The following is an 18,494-nucleotide window of genomic DNA, read 5'->3' on the forward strand; positions in this document are numbered from 1 at the left end:
GGCCAGCATGCCATTCAGAGAGTAATTGGAGCCCAGTTGGACACCAGCTGGCCAGGCAGTGGCAACCTACAGCCCTCCTAGACCACGGGTCAGCCAGCCAGAGCCCACTCACAGCACTCTTGGACCTCAGCTGGCCAGCCAGAGCCTACCTGCAGCCATCTTGGACCAAAGCTGGACACTCAGATCTTACTCAGAGTCATCCTTGAGGCCGGCATGCAGGAAGGCCAACAACGCAGCAAGATGGGATCTGGCTAGCGCAGGGGTGGTGGGCTGGTCCACATGGGCTCCAAGTAGGCTCAGCCTGGATTACCTGCAGTCCAGGGGGACTCTAAATTGCCTCTGGTTGGCCAGGTGGTGTCTAGCTGGACTCTGAGTAGGATCTGTGTGCCATGCCAGGCTCAAAGACTACTCTCAGTAGGATTGACTGGCCAGCTTTAGTGTTGCACTGGGCTCCAAGTGGGCTCTGACTAGCAGGCTGCAGGCCACAAGGGCTCTGAGTAGGCTCTGGCTGGCAGGATGGGGTCCAAGAGGGCTCTGAGAGCCAGAGCCCATCTTCCTGAGTTGTTAGCCCGAGCCTACGTGCCTTTGGTTAGCCAGGGCCCACATTCCTTTGATTAGCCAGAGAGCAGGACCCCACCTTCTCTCATTGGGAATCAGAGCGCCAGAGCTCAACTTCCTGCCTTGGTAGCCACAGAGACAGAGCCCACCTTCCTTTGCTGTTAGCCAGAAGCACAGCCCACCTCCTTGCCTTGGTAGCCAGAGAGCCAGAGCCCTCTTTCTTTCCTTGTTAGCCAGAGACAGAGCCCAGCTTCCTGCCTCGTTAGTCAGAGAGCCAGAGCCCACCTTCCTCCATTAGCCACAGGCCCCCTTCCTTGCATTAGCCAGAGCCCACCTTCCTGCGCTAGTTAGAGACACGGAGCCAACTCTCCTGCACTGTTGGTCAGAGAGACAGAGCCCGCCGTTGAGCCTCGTCAGCCAGCGCCCAACTTCCTGCTTTGTTAGCCGGAGACCGATAGCCCTCCCTCCTGCGTTGTTAGCCAGAGAGCCTGACCCAACTTGCCTGCATTAGCCAGAGAGCCAGAGCCCACCTTCCTACCTTGTTAGCCAGAGCCCACCTTCCTGCGTTGTTACCCCGAGACACAAAGCCAAATTTCCTGTGTTGGTTGCCAGAGAGCCCGAGCTCCTTTCCTGCATTGGTAGCCAGAACCCGAATTCCTGCATCATTAGTCAGAGAGAAAGAGGCCACCTTCCTTCCCTAGTCCATTAGCCAGAGAACCAGAGGCCAGCTTCCTTCCCTAGCAATTAGCCAGGGAGCCAGAGGCCACCTTCCTTCCCTAGCCCATCACCCAGAGAGCCAGAGGTCACCTTCCTTCCTTAGCCCACTAGCCAGAGAGCCAGAAGCCACGTTCCTTCCCCAGACCTTTAGCCAGAGTGCTAGAGGCCACCTTCCTTCCCTAGCCCATTGGCCAGAGAGCCAGAGGCCACCTTCCTTTACTAGACCTTTAGCCAGAAAGACAGAGGCCAGCTTCCTTCCCTAGCCCTTTATTCAGAGAGACAGAGGCCAGCTTCCTTCCTTAGCCCACTAGTCAGAGAGCCAGAGGCCAGCTTCCTTCCCTAGTACATTATCCAGAGAGCCAGAGGCCACCTTCCTTCCCTAGCCCATCAGCCAGAGAGACAGAGGCCACCTTCCTTCCCTAACGCATCAGCCAGAGAGACAGAGGTCACCTTCCGTCCCTAGCCCATTAGCCGGAGAGTAAGAGCCCACCTTCCTAACTGTGGTGGTTTAGCCCCTGCCGGGGTCTGAGACCACGCGGCCGCTGCCCCTCCCCCACAAAGGGAGTGTAAATACAAAGCCCCAAGTCTGAAATAAGGAAAGGTTTAATACAACAATGCAATAGCAACACAACAAACAACAACAATAGCAATAACAGTAATAGTGATAGCAATGAACAAAGCAAAATAGCTACCAAATACAGCAGTTTGAAGCACGATGTACAAAACCACGAGTGCACCGCGCTCCCGCGCCAGGAAAATGTGACCTGCCAGGATGTGACGTTCGCATGGTATCTGAATAACCTGGCTAGAGCTCCCCCCCCACTGCTGGGGAAATTTAACCCTATCCTGGTTAAACCAGGACATAATCCACCCCTTTATTCTATACCATGTGCGTCACATCCAGCTGCCACTTAGCAATTAACATTGACAAAGAAAAAATTAACAAAAGCACAGTATAACTCACCCACAATCAAGTCCCCTTGTGGTACGCATTGGACCTCTCCATTCTTCTGCATCACCCACCAGGTGCACCCAGGTCCTTGAGCAAAAACAATCCCGTGGATGGGTTTGCCTTTGCCCGGCGCAGGACTAACCCAGACCATTTTTCCCAGCAGGTCCCTCATGCGCACCACAGGGACTCTATCCCCGTCCACAACACGTGGAAGTTTTGACTGAGCCGGGCCAGCTCGATTGGCAGATCCTCTTGTGTTCACTAACCAAGTGGCCTTTGTCAGATGTGTGTCCCAGTGTTTGAAGATTCCACCCCCCATTGCTCTCAAAGTAGTTTTTAACAGTCCATTGAAGTGTTCGATCTTCCCAGAGGCTGGTGGGTGGTAGGGGATGTGGTAGACCCACTTGATGCCGTGTTCTTCTGCCCAGGCATTTATGAGGTTATTTCGGAAGTGAGTCCCATTGTCCGACTCAATCCTCTCTGGGGTGCCGTGTCGTCACAGGACTCGCTCTTCAAGGCCCAGGATGGTGTTCCAGGCGGTGGCGTGGGACACTGGATAAGTTTCGAGCCATCCAGTGGTTGCTTCCACCATTGTGAGCACGTGGCACTTGCCTTGGCGGGTCTGTGGCAGTGTGATGTAGTCGATCTGCCAGGCCTCTCCATACTTATATTTCATCCATCAATCTTCATTCCGCTGGGGCTTCACCCATTTGGCTTGTTTGATTGCAGCACACGTCTCTCATCCATGGATGATCTCTGCGATGGTGGCAATGGTGAGGTCCACCCCTCGATCTCAAGCCCACCTGTATGTTGCATCTCTGCCTTGGTGGCCCGAGGTCTCATGGGTCCACCAGGCTATGAACAGTTCACCTTTGCGCTGCCAGTCCAAGTCCACCTGAGCCACTTCAATCTTAGCAGCTTGGTCCGCCTGCTGGTTGTATTGATGTTCATCAGTGGCCCGACTCTTGGGTATATGGGCGTCCACATGGCGCACCTTCACAACGAGGTTCTCCACCTGGGCTGCAATGTCCTGCCATACTTCAGCGGCCCAGACAGGTCTGCCCTTGCGTTGCCAGTTGTTCTGTTTCCATTGCTGCAACCACATCCACAGGGCACTTGCCACCACCCACAAGTCAGTGTAGAGATAGAGCCTCGGCCACTTTTCTCAGTCAGCAATCTCCAAAGCCAATTGGGTGGCTTTCACCTCTGCGAACTGGTTTGATTAACCTTGTCCCTCAATAGCTTCAGTGGTTCGTCCTGTGGGATACCACACAGCAGCCTTCCATCGTCGATGTTTTCCCACAATGGGATAAGACCCATCAGTGAAAAGGGCATATCGCTTCTCCTCCTCTGGCAGCTCGTTATATGGTGGGGCCTCCTCAGCACGTGTTACCTCCTGTTCTGGTGACATCCCAGAATCTTTGCTCTCTGGCCAGTTTATGACCACTTCCACTAAACCTGGGGCGTCGAGGTTCCCTATTCAGGCCCGTTGTGTTATCAATGCAACCCATTTACTCCACGTGGCATCTGTTGCATGATGTGTGGAGGGAGCCTTTCCTTTGAACATCCATCCCAGCACCGGCAGTCGAGGTGCCAGGAGGAGCTGTGTCTCAGTGCCGACCACTTCTGAGGCAGCTCGAATTCCTTCATACTCTGCCAGTATCTCCTTCTCAGTCAGTGTAGTTAGCTTCAGAGCCTTTGTATCCCTGGCTCCAAAAGCCTAGAGGTCGGCCTCGGGATTCCCCATCTGCTCTCTGCCAAAGGCTCCAGGAAGGGCCATTCTCCCCGGCTGCGGTGTAGAGCACGTTCTTAATCTCCTGCCCTGTCCGGACTGGCCCGAGGGCCACTGCCTGGGTAATCTCCTGCTTAATTTGTTCAAAGGCTTGTTGCTCAGGGCCCCATTTAAAATCGTTCTTCTTGTGGGTTACGTGGTAGAGAGGGCTCACAATCAGGCTGTAGTTTGGGATGTGCATCCTCCAGAACCCCACAGCGCCCAAGAAAGACTGAGTCTCCTTTTTGGTGGTTGGTGGGGCCATGGCTGTTATCTTGTTTATCACCTCCATCGGGATGTGGTGACGCCCATCTTGCCATTTTATTCCTAGGAACTGAATCTCCCTTCCAGGCCCCTTAACTTTCTCTCGATTGATGGCAAAACCAGCCTTCAGGAGGATTTCAATTACCTTCTTTCCTTTCTCAAAGACTTCCTCAGCCGTGTCCCCCCATACAATGATATCATCAATAAACTGCAGGTGTTCTGGAGCCCCACCTTTCTCCAGTGCAGTATGGACCAGTCTATGGCAAATGGTGGAGCTGTGGTTCCACCCCTGGGGCAATCAATTCCAGGTGTACTGGACACCCCTCCAAGTGAATGCAAACTGTGGCCTGCACTCTGGTGCTATTAGGATGGAGAAGAACGCATTAGCGATGTCAATCATGGCGTACCACTTGGCTGCCTTCGACTCCAGCTCATACTGGAGCTCTAGCATGTCCGGCACTGCAGCACTCATCGCTGGCGTAACTTCATTCAGGCCACGGTAGTCCACGGTTAGTCTCCATTAGCCATTAGGTTTTCTCACTGGCCATATAGGGCTGTTGAAAGGTGAATGAGTCTTTCTGATCACCTTCTGGCTTTCTAGTCGACGGATCAGCTGATGGATGGGGACCAGGGAATCTCGGTTAGTGCGGTACTGCCGCCAGTGCACCGTCTTGGTAGCAATTGGCACTCGCTGCTCTTCAACCTTAAGCAACCCCACCACCGAGGGATCCTCTGAGAGGCTGGGTAAGGTCGACAATTGCTCAGTCTCCTCCAGGGCAGCTATACCAAAGGCCCACCGGTACCCTTTTGGGTCTTTAAAGTACCCTCTCCTGAGGTAGTCTATACCTAGGATGCACGGGGCATCTGGGCCAGTCACAATGGGGTGCTTATGCCAGTCCTTCCCAGTTAAGCTTACTTCAGCTTCTAATAGGGTCAGCTGTTGGGACCCCCCTGTCACTCCGGAGATGCAGATGGGTTCAACCTCACTGTGGCTTGATGGCATCAGGGTGCACTGTGTGCCAGTGTCTACCAAGGCCTTATATTCTTGTGGTTCCAATGTGCCAGGCCATCGGATCCACACCTTCCAGTAAATCCGATTATCCCTTTCCTCCACCTGGCTGGAGGCAGGGCCCCTCTAATCCTGCTCACCATCACTCACTTGTTCTAAGAGTGACTCCTGCAAGAATGACTTCCTGGTCCCCTCAAGAGGGTCAAGCATAATGTTGGCCATTCTGTTCTGTCTGGGGGATTTCCGACTGGACACTGGAGCTGCGTCTTTCTTGGAAGACTCCCCTTTCATGGTGGTCTTCCCTTTCAGCTGCTGTACTCGTGTAGGTAGGGCAGGAGTGGGCTGTCCATCCCACTTCCTCATGTTTTCCCCATGGTTGCGGAGGAAGAACCACAGGGTGCCCTGTGGTCTGTATCTTCCACTGCCCTTCTCTTGGGTGGGAAAACGCCTGTTCCTAATGGCTGAGACATCGGCCCGTGGAGGTGGAATGTAGGACATGTCCTCTTCCACTTTTTGGAGCCTCTGAGACAGTTCCTCTACAGCTGAAACCCAGGCATGTTGGGAGGAAGGGAGATTTCTCTCATATTGCCGGAGCTGGCCTATCACTTCATCCACTGTCTGAGTCTGGGTGTCTCACCACCAGGACACTACTGCTAATGCTTTGGAATGTGCCTCTGGTCCACTTTGCAGGAACTTCTGCCACATCGACTGTGTGCAAGGGGCCTGATCTGGATCCATTGGTGACTGCTCATCATTCAGATCACCATAGACCATGTCAAACACAGCCATTTCCCTGAGGTTTTGAATGCCTTTCTCCATGTCGGTCCACTTGCCTAACCGACATAGAGCATCATCCTTGTAGGGGTGCCTCTCCCTCACACCAAGCAGGAGTCGCCTCCGAAGGCAGAGGGTTCGAGTCTGTTTCCCTATTGCCTTGTCAATACCAGCCTGCTTGGCCAAAGGTCCCAGCTGCTTGGCCTCTCTCCCCTCCAATTCCAAACCAGCAGCTCCATTATCCCAGCATTGGAGCAGCCAGGTGTAAATTTGCTCGCCTGGAAGGCGGCTGAAATCCTTCCGCATATCTCGCAACTCACTGAGGGATAGAGATCGGATGGTTACCTCCGGCTCTTCCTCCTGCTCTCGTGATGGGCCTGGTTCATCATCACCCTGTACACTGCGAGGGGATTTATTTGGTATATTTGGTTTTCCGTATCAGGGTGACTGATATTGGTACTGCTTGTCCCTCTGGGTCAGCTGCTGTGCTGGTGGAGGCAACTGATGTTGGCACTGCCTGTCCCCCTCGCTCAGCTGCTGTACCAGTAGGCTCACTTTCAGATCCTGCAGCCCCTTCTCCCCCTTAAGGGCAATGAACAGTGTTAAAGATGACACGGTAGGCACGGGCAAGCCCCCAGCACATCGCAGCAAGTTGTGTCTCCCGGGCTTTATCAGATTGGCAACACACCTTTTTCAAACACTCCACCAGTTTACCAGGACTCTGCATTTGTTCAGGAGTGAAATTCCAAAACATTGGAGGTGACCACTGACTCAGGCACTTGCCCATCTTCTCCCACACACCTTCCCATTTATAACTATCTGCCCTCGGGGCAGGTTTCCGGGTGGTGTTATTATTGCAGAAATACCGCATGGCCCAAGACAAGATCTGGCAGACATTCAGAAAGCATTGTGCCATGAACACAGTGGCCAGGATGCTCCAGGGATAGCTGAAACTCTCAAAAACTGAGAGGATCCCTTCCCCTGGCTCACCCATAGAGGGGGTGAGACCCCTAACAAAAGCCCAGGCAGCAAACAGGTACGAGTTCACCCCCACAAGCAGTGATGCAAGCCCATTATAAGCAGTCAGTAGCCAGTACAGCAAAATAAAACCCTTGACACATTTTCCACCGACAGCAAAAGCCAGCACTAGGAGCACAGAGTGGATTTAAGGATTAATCCAGCTCCACTACACAAGAAAATTGGCCAGCATTGCAAACGTTCTTTATCAAACAATACAAATAAAAACAGAAAAATTGCACCTAACAGATTGCTCTAACACACCTTCTCCTTTTGTCCTTATCTCAGCCCTCTCGTGGCCCCACGTTGGGCGCCAAAAGTTGTGGCGGTTTAGTCCCTGCCGGGGTCTGAGACCACGCGGCCGCTGCCCCTCCCCCACAAAGGGAGTGAATTACAAACCCCGGGGTTGAGATAAGGAGAGGTTTAATACAACAGTGCAACAGCAACAAAACAAACAACAACAATAACAGTAGCAAATAACAATAACAGTAATAACAGTAAACAGAACAAAAAACATACTGATACCACAGTGAGGAGAGCGACCAAACAACACACGCGTTCACCGATTCTCCCACGCTTGGGTGCCAGGACGTGACGTCAGCGTGGTATTGAATAACACGGCTAGAGCTCCCCCCCCACTGCTGGGTGAACTTAACCCTATCCTGGCTAAACCAGGACAGAGACATCTGGATTTGATGGACTATTTGGGGTCCATGCTGGGACCAGTACTGTTTAATATCTTCATCAGTGACATAGACAGTGGGATCAAGTGCACCCTCAGCATGTTTACATATGACACCAAGCTGAGTGGTGCAGTTGACACTCCCAAGGGACAGGATGCCATCCAGAGGGACCTGGACAAGCCCAAGAAGTGGTTCCATGTGAATCTTGTGAAATTCAACAAGGCCAAGTGCAAGGTCCTGCACCTGGGTCAAGGCAATCCCTGGTATCAGGACAGGCTGGAGGATGAAGGGATTGAGAACAGCCCTGCAGAGAAGGACTTGGGGGTGGTGGTAAATGAAAAGTTGAACATGAGCTGACAATGTGCACTCACAGCCCAGAAAGCCAACAGTATCCTGGACTTCATCAAAAGAAATGTGGCCAGCAGGTCGAGAGGGGGGATGGTGCCCCTCTACTCTGCTCTGCTGAGACCCCCCGGTGTACTGCGACCAGCTCTGGGGTCCTCAGCACAGGAGAGACATGGACCTGTTTGAGCGGGTCCAGAGGAGACCCAGAAAAATGTTCAGAGGAATTGTTCAGCCTGGAGAAGAGAAGGCTCCAGGGAGACGGTATTGCTGCCTTTCAGTACTTAGAGGGGGCTTAAAAGAGAGGTGGAGGGAGACTGTTTAACAGGTCCTGTTGTGATAGGACAAGGTGTAATGGTGTTAAACTAAGAGGGGTTGGTTCAGATAGATATAAGGAAGAAGATTTCTATAATGAGGGTGGTGAAACACTGGAACAAGCTGCCCACAGAGGTTGTAGATGCCCCATCCCTGGAAACATTCAAGGTCAAGCTGGATGGGGCTTTGAGCAACCTGATCTAGTTGCAGATGTCCCTGCTCATTGCAGGGCGTTGGATTAGGTCACCTTTAATGGTCTCTTCCAACGCAAACTATTCTGTGATTCTATTCCATGATTCTTTCACAGCCACCTCCACATTCATTTTTCTGCCTGGTTCCGTCACCTCTGATTTCCTTCCTCCCCAGCCCCTAGGGATGGTCACCTTCTCTGGTTGCTCCCTCCATAATCTCTTCAGTGATGGCCCTCAGTGGGGCATGATAATAGCCTCTGACACATGGAGGTTTGCTGCTGACTTTCAATTCTCCAGAGCCTTGTTTAATCTTCTCTCAGGATCTGCAGTTCAGGAACTTGGCACCAGAGAGATCATTAACATGCAACACTCTCTGACAAGCCAAGTCTCTGGGCATAACTTTCCTTATCTCCTCACATCTTATGTAGTTAATTTGAGAGGTTTCAGGAGCACAGTCACTGTGAAAAGCTTTAATACTCAAATTCAGTGAGAAAGAATTTATTCTTTTTCCATTTTCCTATTTCTTCTGATTACAGATTATGTGATATCAGTCATCTCCAATTAGTCGCCCCAGTCTCCATGACCTTTCAGAGATGATGGAGAGTGGCCTCACTGTGACATCGTCTTGCTCTCTCCACACCCTTGGGTGCAGCCCCTCTGGTGTTGTGGACTGCTAAGGGTTGACTTTGATCAAGTAGCCCCTGATTCGGCTTTCCTTGACCACTGAATGCTCTCCTCCAGAGTCCTGCCTTGAGGCACAAAGGCCTGGGAGACCTTGCTGCTGAAGACTGAGGAAAAGAGGACAGAGAGTATCTCAGATCTTTCTCCACCTACCCTTACTAAATGTAGCAGTGCTCCCACATTCTCTTTGCTACTTCTTTAACAAATCCTGAAGCAGTAAACACTTGTTACGATACTCTTGAACTCACTTCCAAGTTTCAACTGAGTTTTGATACAGACCATTGCCAAGCTTGGAAGATGCTCTCATGGAAGACGAGTTGTCCTGAGTTCTGCTTCCCTTCAGTGCTGCTGACTGTGAGATGCCCACTAAAACTCCCCAGAACAGGCCAGAGGCTGCTCTTCTGATTTCTTGCATCTGCAGTCTTCTAATCTACTTCCTCACTCCCCTCGGGCACTGGGACCCCACTATTTCAAGGTCATGACAGCTGGTCTGCACATCCCTGGCCAGCTCTGTCTTTCTTGAAAACATCACATCCAGGTTTGCTTTATCCTTATTGGCCCATCCGGCAGCTGTGCTAAGAAGCTGTTGTGAGACACTGCAGGAACCCCCTGGACTGTTGGCATGCTGCCGTGTTCTTCTTCAGAAAGTGCCAGGGTCATTAACGTTCCCAGTGAGGCCCAGGCTTCTCCATCCAGAGACTTCCTTGGGGTGCTTAGAGAAGACTATGCCCACTTTCCATGCTGACTGGGGGTTCCTTAACTCCTACAACAATGTCACTTTGCTGGCCTCTCCTCTGATACTCACGTAAAAAGGCTCACCCAACTTTTCACCAACCCCATTAAACAGCTCCTTCCTTTTGAGGGACAGCACTCCAGATCCTTCCAGCCTGTCTCTCCTGAAAAGCCTGTACCCATCCATTGCAGCACCCAAGTTGTGTCACTTGTCCTGCCACACTGTGGCAGTTACTCCATGGATGTCAAAAAGCACAGGCTGCAGCTTTTCCTGGCGGTGCCCCTGGCTGAGGGCATCGGTGCAGGTTTGGGCTGCAACACCTCATGTATGGTTATAGGCTAAGCTCTGACTTGTCTTAGGGAAACTTGGTACCAAGCATCCAAGACCCCCTGTGTGCAAAGGCTTTGCTTCAGAGCAGAGACGTGCCAGAGGGGTTGGGAGAAACATAAAGCTGAAAGTGGATGCCAAGAGAGTGAGTGTGAGAGATGACCTGTTAAAATAGGTCCTGAAAGAAACAGACCTGCGAGAAACAAAGACAGAAAAACATCCTGAGAAAGAGATAAAGTGTAGCAGGTGGAGTGGAGGCCCTCCAAGCTAAGGAATGTCTAAACACTCACAAGTAATGAAACTATGGTCATGGAGTGGATAGTGTTGAGGTCGAAGCTGATAAGGCTGCCTGGATAGCACAGGATGCAGCTGGAGGGGGGAGACCTGTGGGGACAGGACGGTTCTGCTCTGGGGCACCTGGTCGAGTTTCAGGGGCCATCTGTCCGGTGAATGACCTTTGCTTCATTATCCATGAAATGCATATTAAAGTTAACACCCCTCAATATGCTAATGAGGGCTAACATGATCATGCTAATTACATCATCCCATGAAACACCTTACCCCTCCCCATCCATTGGATACGTAGGCATGGGGGTCGACCTAGGGGATGGACCCAAGGAAAGTGTGTATAAATTGGGGGGGGGGGCAAGGAGTAACAAGAGATAAAGAAAAAAAAAGACATGAAGAAATGAAGAAGAGGGATGCATCCCTGACGAACTCGGATGGGACCAACGCAGGAACCCGGACCGGTGATCTCTATTTCTCTATTCTCTCTATCTCCTTCCTTTCCTTTTTCCCCTTTTCTCTCACTACCGGTAAGTAACACAAGGCATACTATATCGCTTACCATAACTCATTATATAATTAGCCAGTTATCATGTATCCAATTAGTACACTGAGGGAAGTTAATAAATGTCTGGACTTTGAGACTTGTTTCACTGTTGTCCACTCTGTTGGGGATTTACCTATCTGAGTCACTTGTCTCCTCATCTGAGTGGGACGTGACACCCCACTCTAAATGGGGATGGCTCTCCTGGGCTGTACTTGCAAGCTCCATGGAGCTGGGTGTGAGAGTCTTGGTATCTCACGTAACACTACAGGCCTCTATTTGGACATTAGATAGAGAAACTGTCCAGAATTTAATTAGGCAATGCGGGGATGAAAACCATCACTACAGTCAGTGGAGATCTGGTCAACCCAGCTAATGGAAAAGACAGAGAGAACCTGAGCTCTCCCTGGGCTACAGGGCACCATTTGTCAGATGGCAGCATGGGCTGCCAAGAAAAGAGTAAATAAGGACAAGTGCAGTTGTCTTGCAGATGCCTTGGAAAACCTCTGGCACCTCAGATGTCACCAGGTGTTTCATCTGAAGAGCCAACTCCTGACCTGCATCTTCATTAGTTACCACAGGAGCTGAGACAAGGAACTCACATACAGGTGCCTATTTAATGCAGCTCTGAACTGAGACAAGAGGAATCCCACCTCCTGGGGGGTTGCAGCAGGCATGGGAGGGAGCTGAGTCCCCAACCAACACTAGCGACAGAAATGAAGGATGCTATGCCTCGACTGACTCAGCTGAATCCCTTCCTCTCAGCAGGAGTAAAGAAGATCCCTGCCTGTCATTGTCTGGGTATCCTGCCTAGTAATAAGATAAAAAGGAGATTTTTAGACCTAACTCTATCTCTGATAGCAGAAATGCCACTGCTGGAAAGAAGTGTCTCTCCCCAGCTGTGGGAGGGAACATCAGTGACTGCTTCAGGCTGTGTCACAGCAGGTTCCCCTGGAGCCCCTGGGTCCCTGCACGCCAGCGGCTGTGTGCTGGGGCAGGGACTCTGCCGCCTGCCAGGGTCAGCACTCAGCCTGCTCAGGGAGCTCCCCACAGCATTGTGGGGAGAAGCTGTGGGGGGAAGGAGAGACCCCTGGCAGGACAGGGTCCTTCTGCTGTCAAAAGGGTGCTGTGTGGACCAGGGCTGATCACAGCCCCAGATCACATGCAGTGAATTTCCAAGGGGAATTTTCAAGAGGAAGGTCACGATGGGGACTACGTAAATGGGAAGGAGTGTGTGATTTGAGATTTATCTCTTTGGTTGGTTGGCAGGGCAGTGGGAGACTGTAGACTTCTCCCTGCTCTGGAGAAGAAACTTTTCTGAGCTGCTCCTGAGCCCCTGCACACACAGTGATACCCCTGGGCAGCGCCCTGCTACCAGGAGGTGTCTGCAGGGCAGAGCTGAGCACACAGTGTGTGAGATGGGGTCTGTGAGCACTGACAGGGAGGAGACTTAGGGACAGAGAAATAGCTCCTGGCTGGGAGAGTTCAAGGCAGCAGAGAAATGGCAGGGAGGAAGAGACAGCTGCTCCCAGAAATGCCATGGATAGGGGATTTGGGCATCTCCCTGCAATCCCCTGCAGTTCAGACATGTTCAGGGAACATCCCCCTTGGTCTCCTCTCCCACCCAGCACAGCCTTTGCCCCAGGGTTGTGGGGTTTCAGACTGAGTCTTCTTCTTGGCAGCCCAACCTGCAGTGAGGAGAAACCCCCAAGTGCCTGTCTGTCTGTCCCTGTCCTTCCTCCCTTGGCAGGAGCATTGGGGCATTTCTCTGTGTTCCCCTCCTGTCCTTGCTGCTTGTGTCCCCACCTTCCTGGGGACGAAAAGGTTTCCTGAAAGGGGCAAGGCAGTTGAGGGTTTTCCATGAGAACCGGGATAGGTTTTGCTCAGAGAGCTCTGCCCTAACTTCTCACTGCCTTTACCTCCTTGTGCAGGTCCCCGTGCACAGAGGCAGCAAATGTCCAACGGCAGCTCCATCACTGAGTTCTTCTTCCTGGCATTCACAGAGAGACGGGAGCTGCAGCTCTTGCACTTCTGGCTCTTCCTGGGCATCTCCCTGGCTGCCCTCCTGGGCAAAGGCCTCATCATCACCTCCATCGCCTGTGACCACCACCTGCACACCCCCATGTACTTGTTCTTCCTCAGCCTTTCCCTTTTCGACCTGGACTCCATCTCCACCACAGTCATGGTTTGAGCCCAACAGGGAACTGAGCACCACGCAGCCGCTCACTAACCCCTTCCCCCTCAGGAACGGGAAGGAGAAAATGAAGTAAAAGGCTCGGGAATTGAGATCAGGACAGGGAGGAATGACTCACATATTAAGGTCATGGGCAAAAGAGAGTCTCACTAGGGGACAAGAAAAGCTATCAATTTAATTCAAACACTAACAACAACAACACTTAACCAGCAGAGTGGGACAGTGAGAAATATGACCACATCTTAAAAACAACTTCCCCCCAACCAAACCTTCTTCCTGGGTGCAGCTTTGCTCCTGATTTCTCTACCTCCTCCCATGGTAGCAGCACAGGGGGGCAGGGGATGGGGTTACCGTCAGTTCATCAACTGTTGAAACTGCCGATCCTTAACCCTCGGGGCAAGGACTCCTCGCACTCTTCCCTTGCTTCAGTGTGGGTTACCTCTCACAGGAGATAGCCCTCCATGAACTTTCTCTGACGTGAATCCTTCCCATGGGATTCATTCTTCCGAAGATGCTCCGGCGTGTGTCACCCCTGCGTGTTGTAGTCCTCCCAGCACCAAACTACAACAGCGGGGGCCTTTTCTTCCCTCCGATTTCCAACCTCCTTTAAGTGCAGCTGCCTGCTCCTGTGTGGGGTCCTCCACAGGCCGTAGGTCAGCATCTGCTCCACTGTGGACCTCCATGGGTGGCAGAGGGTGGCCCTGCCGTCTCACCATGGGCTGCAGGGGGGCTCTCTGCACTGGCACACACGGCCCCCAGCCGCTTCTTCTTCCTTTCTTCCACTGACCTCAGTGTTCGCAGAGGTGCTCTACTCACAACTCCTCCTCACAACTCCAACTTCTCCTCCCAGTTTCCCCTCTTAAATACATTATCAGAGGTTCAGTCACCATCATTACCTGCTTTGGCCTTGGCCAGATGCGGATCTGACTTGGAGCCAAAGGACCTTCGAGAAGCTTCTCAGAGGAGCCACTGCTGTAGCTGCCTCCCCTGCTACCAAGAACCCCTGCACAGCACCCAATCCCAGCACAAGGAGCTGACAGTTTGCAGGGACAAGAGACATGGGCTGCTGGGGCAGGGCTGAAGGAGCTCAGCTGGGAGAGCATTAGACTGAACATCTAAAGGTCCCTGGTTCAACCCTGGGCTTCAGCAATGATTTTTCCCCCTAGATTTTTGCAGAGCCCATCTGCCTTCTTCCAGCCCGCCCTGGCCCTCCTTGCTCCTTCCCTTCTTGCCAGAGCACTGCCCGTGCGCTGTAGCTGCAGATCTAGAGGCTAGAATGAGCCTTCCTCCAGCATCACAAGCCCCAGCCTCCTCCTGGGCAAGAGTCTCCATTCAGGGCTTCTTTGGGGTGGTCTCCAGCTGTGCCTCCTTCCCTGTTCCACAGGGACTGGGACCTCATCTCTGTGGGGTCTCTGTAAAGACCTTGTCCCTCTCATCTTTGTCATTCTCAGTGGTGCACAGACTGCTCCCCTCCTCATGCCTGTCTTTCACCTCGACCTCAGTTCCCAGACCAGGGCACACTGCCCATGGGGAAGCCACTGTCCCCCCAGTCCCAGGGAGAGGCACTTTTGGGAACTGAGACCTAAATGTCAGCCAGACCTCTGATGTTCCCCAGACAGCTGACAAAGCTGTGCTGAGGATCATCCCCTGTGACGCTTGGGCCTCACTGTTGTTTAGTCACACACTGTCCTGAGCAGAGTTTCTTGGTCCCCTTTGCCCCCTGCTGCAATGTTTGATGAAACCCAGACATGTTCCTCTCTGGGCAGCAGCAGGGAGATACACAGCACAGGGGGACACCTCTGGGGCCCCACATGAACATCCCTCTGCATCAGCTCCTCCCTCCTGCAAGGGCACAGGTCGGGACAGAAGTGCCAGCAGTGGCTTCCCTGGTGTTTGTGGCATCGCTGGAGAACAACGGACATGTTGTGAGCGATCCAGACCAAGGGGCCTCACTGTAACAGCAAGCTGCAGCTGTGTTCAAGGACATAAACAAGGGCGAGACGGCCTGAGAAACTACATTCCTGCCCAAGAGATAAAGATGTTGGAATGTCGAAAACAGGGGGTCTACCTGGTGTGAGAGCAGCGCGTGGACACCACACTGGGACCAATCATAGAGGGCAGAAGGGCGTGTGAACAGGTAGCTTTAGCCTATTAGCAATACGATAGTGGTGAAGCCTGTGATAGAGTATAAATTGCTGTGTAGCCTTTAATAAAGTGGCATTAACTTGATCAAATTGGTCGTCTAAGATGTGTCCGAGACTTCCACGTTGGCAGGTGTGCAGCATGGAAGGTCACCAACTCACACTATGACTTCCAAACAGGGTTGTGATGTCACATATACATCATGGGAGGAGAGGGTCTTTCCTGCTAGCAGGTGTAACAGGGATGGAGCCGAGCATCTGCTTGGCATGGGGGAGGTCCTGGCTTCACTCCCCAGCATCTCCAGAGGTGCTTCTACCCTGACTGCCCAGCCTCAGGCAGGTGTGGGCTGCAGTTCAGACACTGGTCCTCTCCAGGCCCTGAGGGCCTGTGCTGCCCACCCAGGGCTCATCTGCGAGGGTAGGAGGGTGGTGGAAGGGCTGTGTGCGCTGCCTCTGCTGAGCCCCTCTTGGAGGAGAAGAGGGCGGCTGTGCTGGACCTGAGCTCAGGTCACTGCCCTGTGCCACAGACCCCCACCACCCAGGGACAACGTTGGCAGCGGAGTGTGCTCCTCTGTGGGGAGAGCTCAGGGAGGGGAAAGATGTCAGCAGCACGCTAGGAATCCTTTCTGGCTGCACTGAGAGATGTGTTTTGAGTGTGCTGGTCCAGCTCAGGTGTCCTTTGGGACCAGGGACACACTGCCCTGGTGATTTCCTAGGATTGAGGGTCTGAGATTGTCCTTTCTCCAGGCAGAGATCCCATACCACATGGGAAGCCTCCTCTGTGCCAGCAGGTAGCAGGGTCTGAGTTGGATGAGCCTGGCAGGGCTGTGGGACTCCCAGCTGGAGCAGATGCATTTCTTACCCCGACCCTGTCTCTAGGTCCTTCTCCTTCCACCATCACCACTGGTTTGAGCAGAGCCTCAGCTCAGGGAACCCAGAGAGGCTGAGGTCAGGCACAGCCCTGCCAAGGGGGGACTGGTAGGGCCAGTGACCACTTCTTGTTCCCGGGGTGTTTGGTGTCTCCGTCCAACCTGTGTTGGTGGGATCGGAGAGGCACAGGTCTGTCCACAGCCACGCAGAGGTGGCGATAGCCAGGAGATGGTGCCTCAGCTGCTTCCCCAGCAAGACACTGGCAACTAAATTGCGATGTGAGACATGGACTTTCACGTCATGGTGCCCAGACCCTGGGCATGGTGAGCCCAAACTCAGAGAAATAAGGCTGGTCTCCTGTGGGCTTTCTACAGCTGAGCTCTGCCCAGTGTGGGGCTGCAGTGCTGAGGGTTGGGGTCTCACTGCGACCCCCCTCAGGTAGGTCCTCAGGAGCTGCAGGAGCACCCACAGCTCTGGGGCACAGTGACAATCTTGCTTGGCTGCAGAGAATGGACCCAGCCATCAGGGCCAGACTGTTCAGGTCCCCAAATGCCATGAAACAGGTTCCTTCTGCTCAGCGGTGCTGTCCCCTCCAGCATACCCAGGCCTGGGGCTTCTTTCTCCCAGAAGGAAGACGCAAACCTCTACCAGCTGCCAGAGTAAGGGAGAGATATTATACCTGTGGGAGGGCAGAGTTGGTGGGGAGGTGGCATGGAACAGGCACTGGGCTCTTCTCCCCAGTCCCCACTTGGGGCACCCTGAGTCCATACCGCCCATAGGTGTCCACCATCCTGTGTCCAGAAGATAACACTCCCTTCTTCTTCTTTACTTCACGTTTAGACCTTATTTCTCTGAGACACAGGGCTGGAGCTTATCCCAGTGGGAGTTTTGCAGGGGATGGAGGCTGTGTTTGCAATGCCCATGTACGTCACCCATCAGCGTGGGGGTCTTGCCCTGGGAACTCTGGTCTCCCATGGGGGCTGCCAGCAAGAAGGCTTCCGGGTGTGGGGCAGAGGGATGTGTGTACCTCAGCTCACCCCAGCTCCCCCCCAGGGGTGGACAAACTCCCAGCAGGGAATGGGGCAACACTGCAATAGGAGAGGATGTTGCCAACATCTGCCTCCTCCCCACTTCTGCTCCAGGGCCAGATCCTGCTGTTTGCAGGGCTGCAGAGCTGCAGCTGCTCCCCACAGGGAATCCTGCCACAGACACCCAACGCACATTCCAGCCCGTGGCAGAGAAGCCTGTTGGAGAAGAGCTGGCAGGGTGTGGAGACCCACCAGCGGGAGCAGGGAGCGCAGTTTGTCAGTTTGGGCGCCAGGTCCTGCGCAGGTGTCAAACCCTTCTCCCAGCCTGGCTCCTGCATGAGAGGATTCTCTGCCCATGGGCACTGGGGCAGGTGAAACCCCAGCTGAGGGAGAGGGACCCTGGCTCAGCTCTCAGCAGCACCTGTTTTAGTGGAGGGACACAAAATTTCCACTGCCATGGAAATGTGCCCACATGAGCAGCCGCCTGCATGGGGCCTTCTCCAGGCCAGGAGCTCGTCCAGGAGGAGGAGGTTGGGGGCCCAGGGATGCCACAGGTCTGCAAAGCAGCAGGAACAACCCATGGAGACGGGTCCTGGTAGAGCGTGAGGAGAGGGAATCCCAGCCCCATGTGTCCAGAAAATGGCTCTGCACTCTGTGCTGGGGTACTGGGGAGCAGAGCTGCCTCCTAAGTACTGGGGGAGATAATCCACAGGCCACGATCCTCCCTGGTCTGGCTGGGGTGTTCAGGGGCCCTGTGGTCACCTTAGGCTCACTTCTGTGAGCCAAAAGCCCAGGGCTTCCCCTGACATGGCAGCTCTGTCATGGCCTCTGCACTGTGGGACCAGCGTGACCGAGGCAGGGCCTGGGGCAAAGAGCAGCTGGAACCCTCAGGTGAGGAGATGGGTGCTCCCACAGGGTACATCACGGGACCTACCATAGAGGCATATTGACTAGAAACTGCCTGTGGCCAGCAGGATGGAAATATTTCTGTCACTAAGATTATTCCCCAGGGGCCATGGGCTCTCGCAGCCCAACAGCCTGACCCTGAGTCTGCTGTCCCTGAGACATGGCGCTTCCCTACCACTGTGTCTTTGTTCT

At 53.3% G+C, this 18,494-nt stretch overlaps 1 non-coding gene across 1 annotated transcript; it reads left to right on the forward strand.

The window, feature by feature from the left end:
• Positions 1-14,433: 14,433 nt before the first annotated feature.
• On the forward strand, positions 14,434-14,506 carry TRNAF-GAA (transfer RNA phenylalanine (anticodon GAA)). The gene has a single exon. It is a non-coding gene; the product is annotated as a tRNA-Phe (tRNA).
• Positions 14,507-18,494: the final 3,988 nt, after the last annotated feature.

Source organism: Strix uralensis, chromosome 36, assembly GCF_047716275.1.
Source record: "Strix uralensis isolate ZFMK-TIS-50842 chromosome 36, bStrUra1, whole genome shotgun sequence".
NCBI lineage: Eukaryota > Metazoa > Chordata > Aves > Strigiformes > Strigidae > Strix > Strix uralensis.